This window comes from Mytilus edulis, chromosome 11 (genome assembly GCF_963676685.1).
Source record: "Mytilus edulis chromosome 11, xbMytEdul2.2, whole genome shotgun sequence".
Lineage (NCBI taxonomy): Eukaryota > Metazoa > Mollusca > Bivalvia > Mytilida > Mytilidae > Mytilus > Mytilus edulis.
The window spans coordinates 19,352,421-19,359,267 of NC_092354.1; positions in this window are offsets into that span (position 1 = coordinate 19,352,421).

The window sequence follows — 6,847 nt, forward strand, 5'->3', positions numbered from 1 at the left end:
TGGTCCCAACATTTTAGGAATTAGGGGCCAAAAAGGGCCCAAATAAACATTTTCTTGGTTTTCGCACTATAACTTTAGTTTAAGTTAATAGAAATCTATGAAATTTTGACACAAGGTTTATGACCACAAAAGAACGGTTGGGATTGATTTTGGGAGTTTTGGTCTCAACAGTTTAGGAATTAGGGGCCAAAAAAGGGCCCAAATAAGCATTATTCTTGGTTTTCGCACAATAACATTAGTTTAAGTAAATAGAAATCAATGAAATTTAAACACAATGTTAATGACTACAAAAGGAAGGTTGGTATTGATTTTGGGAGTTTAGGTCCCAACAGTTTAGGAATTAGGGGCCAATAAGGGACCCAAATAAGCATTTTTCTTGGTTTTCGCACCATAACGTTAGTATAAGTAAATAGAAATCTATGAAATTTAAACACAAGGTTTATGACCATAAAAGAAAGGTTGGGTTTGATTTTGGGAGTTTTGGTCCCAACATAATAAGGGGCCCAAAGGGTCCAAAATTAAACTTTTGTTTGATTTCATCAAAATTGAATAATTGGGGTTCTTTGATATGCTGAATCTAACTGTCATGACTGTGTATGTAGATTCTTAACTTTTGGTCCCGTTTTCAAATTGGTCTACATTAAGGTCCAAAGGGTCCAAAATTAAACTTAGTTTGATTTTGACAAAAAATGAATCAGTTAGGTTCTTTGATATGCTGAATCTAAAAATGTACTTAGATTCTTGATTATTGGCCCAGTTTTCAAGTTGGTCCAAATCGGGGTCCAAAATTAAACTTTGTTTGATTTCATCAAAAATTGAATAAATGGGGTTCTTTGATATACCAAATCTAACTGTGTATGTAGATTCTTCATTTTTGGTCCTGTTTTCAAATTGGTCTACACTAAAGTCCAAAGGGTCCAAAATTAAACTTAGTCTGATTTTAACAAAAATTGAAATCTTGAAGTTCTTTGATATGCTGAATCCAAAAATGTACTTAGATTTTTTATTATGGGCCCAGTTTTCAAGTTGGTCCAAATCAGGATCTAAAATTATTATATTAAGTATTGTGCAATAGCAAGTCTTTTCAATTGCACAGTATTGCGCAATGGCAAGAAATATCTAATTGCACAATATTGTGAAATATCAATTTTTTTTTTAATTAGAGTTATCTTTCTTTGTCCAGAATCAACTTAAATCTTTGTAATATACAATATACAATGTATATTCACTTTTTACTACCAACTGATAAATTAAAATAATCTTTACCATTCAGTGATAACAAGCAGTTTTTTTACATCTTAATATTTTATGATGTATTTAAATGAGTAGTTATTGTTGCAAACTCCATTAGAAATTTTAATTGAGATTAGTTTTGGAATAAGGGAAAGGGGGATGTGATTAAAAAAATTGGGTTCAATTTTTCTCATTTGAAATTTCATAAATAAAAAAGAAAATTTCTTCAAACATTTTTTTGAGAGGATTAATATTCAACAGCATAGTGAATTGCTCTAAGAGAAACAAAAATTTTAAGTTCATTAGAACACATTCATTCTGTGTCAGAAACCTATGCTGTGTCAACTATTTAATCACAATCCAAATTTAGAGCTGAATCCAGCTTGAATGTTGTGTCCATACTTGCCCTAACAGTTCAGGGTTCAACCTCTGCGGTCGTATAAAGCTACGCCCTGCGGAGCATCTGGTTGTGTTTTGGTCTATTTTTCTTCAACTTTAAGCAATAGGTCAACTATATTTGTTGTATGGAAGAATTGTTAACTGTACATGTCTGCCTGGCATGGTTAATCAGACCGGCCTTGACGTCATTTTCATGGTTCATTGTTCTTTGTTTAGTTATCTTGGTTAATGTTAATAAGTTTATGTGACAGTTGTAATAAAGCTTTATATTTAGGACTATCAACATAATATCAATGATTAGTAAAGAAGGGGAGACATTTCAGTGTATACACTCTTGTTTTCATAGGGATAGTGATCGTGTGTCGGGGGTGGCAGCGTTGTCTAACTTCTATATATATAAGCTTATATATAATATTTCAGGAGGTATAAGACCTGGATACTTAATTCATACTTTGTAAATATATGCCTTATATTATGAATTTCCGTCTGTCTAATTGTCATTGACCTCATTTCATGGTTCAATGACGACTTGAAAAAAAGTCAAATATTTACCTCTCTCTTAATATGAGTAATCTGGTAATATAATAAATGTATTTGGTATGTGCGTATATTGCAATGTCCTCATGCCGGCCAGACAGTTTTCTCTTGACTTGGGTCTCGACCTCAATTCATTGATCAGTGAACAAGGTTAAGTTTTCATGGTTCGGTCAATATCTCAGATACTATAATCAATAGGTCTGCTATATTTGGTGCATAGAATGCTTGTAGATCTAAATGTCCAACTGACTGGTGTCATCTGACTTTGACCTTATTTTCATGGTTCACTGTTTTTAAAACGTTTTTGTGATTTTATCTATTTTTTAATACTAGTACTGTGTCCCTCTGGCAGGTGTTATCTGACCTTGACCACATTTTTATGATTCTGTGGTTAAAGTTTTTTTCTCTGTTTTGTTCTGTTTTTTTTAACACTATATACAACTGGTCAATTGTATTTGGTGTATGCAAATAATTTAGGATGTATATGTCAGTTTTGCATGTTCTATTTGACCTTGACCTCATTTTCATGGTTCATTGGTCAATCTTAAATTAATTGGGGTTCTTTGTTATGCTGAATCTAAACATGTACTTAGATTTTTGATTATGGGACCAATTTTTAAGTTGGTCCAAATCGGGGTCCAAAATTAAACTTTGTTTGCTTTCAACAAAAATTGAATCCTGGAGGTTCTTTGATATGCTGAATCTAAACATGTATTAAGATTTTTGCTTATGGGGCCAGTTTTCAAGTTGGTCAAAATCGTGGTCCAAAACTAAACTTTGTTTGATATCAACAAAAATTGAATCCTTGGGGTTCTTTGATATGCTGAATCTAAACATGTGTTTAGATTTTTGATTATAGGCCCAGTTTTCAAGTTGGTCCAAATCGGGGTCCAAAATTAAACTTTGTTTTATTTCAACAAAAAATGTCTATATGGGGTTCTTTGATATATGCTGAATCTAACCATGTATTTAGATTTTTTATATTTGGGCCCGATTATCAAATTGGTCAACATTGAGGTCTAAGGGGTTTAAAATTGAACTTTTTATTTGTTTTCATCAAAAATTGAATTCTTGGGGTTCTTTGATATGCTGAATCTAACCATGTATTAAGATTTTGGATATTGGACCATGATAGGTAAATGTCCACTTTAAATTTTTTAAGTTTTTGAGTTTAAGCTCTTAGACCACATTCATTCTGTGTCAGAAACCTATTTAACCACAATCCAAATTCAGAGCTGTATCAAGCTTAAGTGTTGTGTCCATACTTGCCCCAACAGTTCAGGGTTCGAACTTTGCGGTCGTATAAAGCTGCGCCCTGCGGAGCATTTGGTTTGTACATAAATAAGGCCGTTATTTTTTTTGTTTAATGTATTTTACATTGTCATTTCAGGTCCTTTTATAAATTATGAAGGCCGTAGGGTGACCTATAGTTGTTTTTTTCTATGTCATTTTAGTCGAGCCTGCAACTTTAGTTGCAGAAAGCGCGACATAGGGATAGTGATCCGGCGGCGGCGGCGACGTTAGCTAACTTCTTAAAAGCTTTATATTTTAGAAAGTGGAAGACATGGATGCTTCATACTTTGTATATAAATGTAGATGCCTCATTATACGAAGGTTCTGTCAGTCACATGTCCGATGTCCTTGACCACATTTTTATGGTTCAGTGACTACTTAAAAGTTAAGATTTTTTGTAATGTTCAATTCTCTACCATTATAAGTTATAGGATAACTATATTTGGTATGTGCGTACCTTGCAAGGTCCTCGTGTCCGTCAGTCAGTTTTTACTTGACCTTGACCTCATTTCATGGATCTGTAAACATGGTTAAGTTTTGGTGGTCAAGTCCATTTCTCAGATACTATAAGCAATATGTCTTGTATATTCAGTGTATGAAAGGACTGTAAGATGTACATGTCCAACTGGCAGGTGTCATCTGACCTTATAGTTAAGTTTTTGTGTGTTGGTCTTTTTTTCTAATACTGTATGCAATAGGTCTACTATATATGGTGTATGGAATGATTGTAAGGTATACATGTCTAGCTGGCAGTGTCATCTGACCTTGACCTCATTTTCATGGTTCAGTGTTCAAAGTTAACTTTTTGAGTTTTGGTCTTTTTTTCTAATACTATATGCAATAGGTCAACTATATATGGTGTATGGAAGTGTTTTATGATCTTTATGTCAGTCACGTAGGTTTTATTGGACTTTGACCTCATTTTCACGGATCATTGTTCCATGTTAAGTTTTTGTATTTTGGTCTGTTTTTCTTAAACGATAAGCAATAGGTAAACTACATTTGTTGTGTGGAAGAATTCGTAACTGTACATATGACAGCCTGGCATGGTTCATCTGACATTGACCTCATTTTCATGTTTCATTGGTCAATGTTTAGTTTTCTTGGTTGATGTTAAGTTTATATGACAGTTGTAAGTAATAAAACTTCCTATTTAGGACTATCAATACAATATCAATGATAAGTAAAGAAGGCGAGACAAGTCATGTCAGCGTGTGCACTCTTATTAACTCTTGTGGAGAGTTTTCTCATTGCCAATCATACCACATCTTCTTTTTTTATATTAAACAATAGTACATAAAACGCAGGTGCTGCAAAGAAAACTGGAAACACAAATTACCAAAGAAAAAAGCTGGGGTGATCTCAGGTGATACACAAGTTTTATCAGATCCTGCCGCAAATGTGGTACCCGTCGTGTTACTAATGTTAATAAACACCCGTTAATAAGTTTCAATCGGTAATTCACATTCAGGGGAAAGGGGATGGGATTGTAGTTACTACAAATGTTAGTACACACCCGTTAATAAGTCTTAATTGAATTGGTAGGTCACATTCGGGGTAAAGCCTAAGGGGATGGGATTGTAGTTACAACATTTGGAACATATCCGTTATCATCTGTGAAATGGATATTTCATAACGGTCAACCAACTCGATCGTGAAGGCATTCGTAAACTTTACCAAGGGATGATTTCAACTTCAACACTCGGAACTCCTAGTTTAAAAGTTTCTTTGAAGGCAATATTACAATGTGAGTGCTCAGAAAAAATAAATGTGTCCCCAGTTCAGATGCCCAACTCGCACTATCATTTTCTATGTTCAGTGGACCGTGAAATTGGTGCCCAAAACATTTATTTGGCATTAAAATTAGAAAGATCATGTCATAAGGAACATGTGAACTAAGTTTCAAGTTGATTGGACTTCAACTTCATCAAAAACTACCTTGACCAAAAACTTTAACCTGAAGCGGGACAAACGGACGAACGAACAGACAGACAGACGGACGAACGGACGTACAGACCAGAAAACGTAATGCCCCTCTACTATCGTAGGTAGGGCATAACAACTTATAGTTCTTATATTCCTTTTCTTTTCAGTGCATATCGAAGGTAAATAGTTATCTTGTTACAGCAATACTCCATTAATATTAGGCGAAATGTTCAACAAATATTTAGGGGCCAGCTGAAGGACGCCTCCGGGTGCGGGAATTTCTCGCTACATTGAAGACCTGTTGGTGACCCTCTGCTGTTGTTTTTTATTTGGGCGGGTTGTTGTCTCTTTGACACATTCCCCATTTCCATTCTCAATTTTATTTAACATACTTCACTCAAATAATGAGTGTACATTTTACAACAAGGGCCTCAGTGGCCGAAGAAGTTACTACTGTAATCTCTAGCCAATCAACACTGAGGTTGTGATGTTCGGACACTCGACAATAAAAACTGGCCGCCACGAAATAGTTTACATGGTCTTAATGCGGTGCTTAAAAGTGGCGTTAAAACACCATAAACAAACCAATCATTTTACAAGACTACAGAGTAAAATAAAAAGAAGAGCAAAACGAACCAGGGCGGAATGGTATAACGACAAACAGTCCTTTAGCCAAACAGATATTAGGGCGAACGGACTTGTTTGTCAAACGAAAGACTCAAAAATAACTCATCTAAGCAAACACTGGTCAATTCGCCTTTTCAGAATATAGAGGACTATAGGTAATCTCATTGTTCGCACATTGTAAAATGAAATTAACATTACGTCATTGGTTGAAATTCTATTGTTAATCACGTTTAAACCACTCACAACGTTTTGGTGTACGCTTTTGGAATTATTACCCAAAATGCATTAGATTCGGCGAATTCGGAGTCAGAACTCAAGTCTGGTAAAGGTCATATGATATCTTGCGAACTAGTATCTCTTGGATAAGTCAATAATTTATGTCCAAAATTTAAAATAAAAAAAAATGAACTCCGAGTAAAATTCAAAACGGAAAATCCCTAATTAAATGGCAAAACCAAAGGATAAAACACATCAAACGAATGGACAACAACTGTCATATTCCTGACTTGGTACAGTCATTTCCAAAGTTAGTTTTAGCACGCATTCGTCACAACTCGGCTGATTCTGTATCTTAAGGATAGTAGCGGATTCACCCGAGGATTGTCGATTGTTTAAGCACGTTCAAAATCTGAATTTAATCATGCCGGTCTATGTCATCAGAGACATATAATACACAATCCGTGAAAAGGAGAAACCATAGATTTACCGACAATCATAAAAACAACTCAATGCAAGCTCATATTATAAATTTCGAAAAACACACTTAGAAAACAATTTACCGACAATCATAAAAAAAAAAAACTCAATACAAGCCAAATTAATAATGAACCCA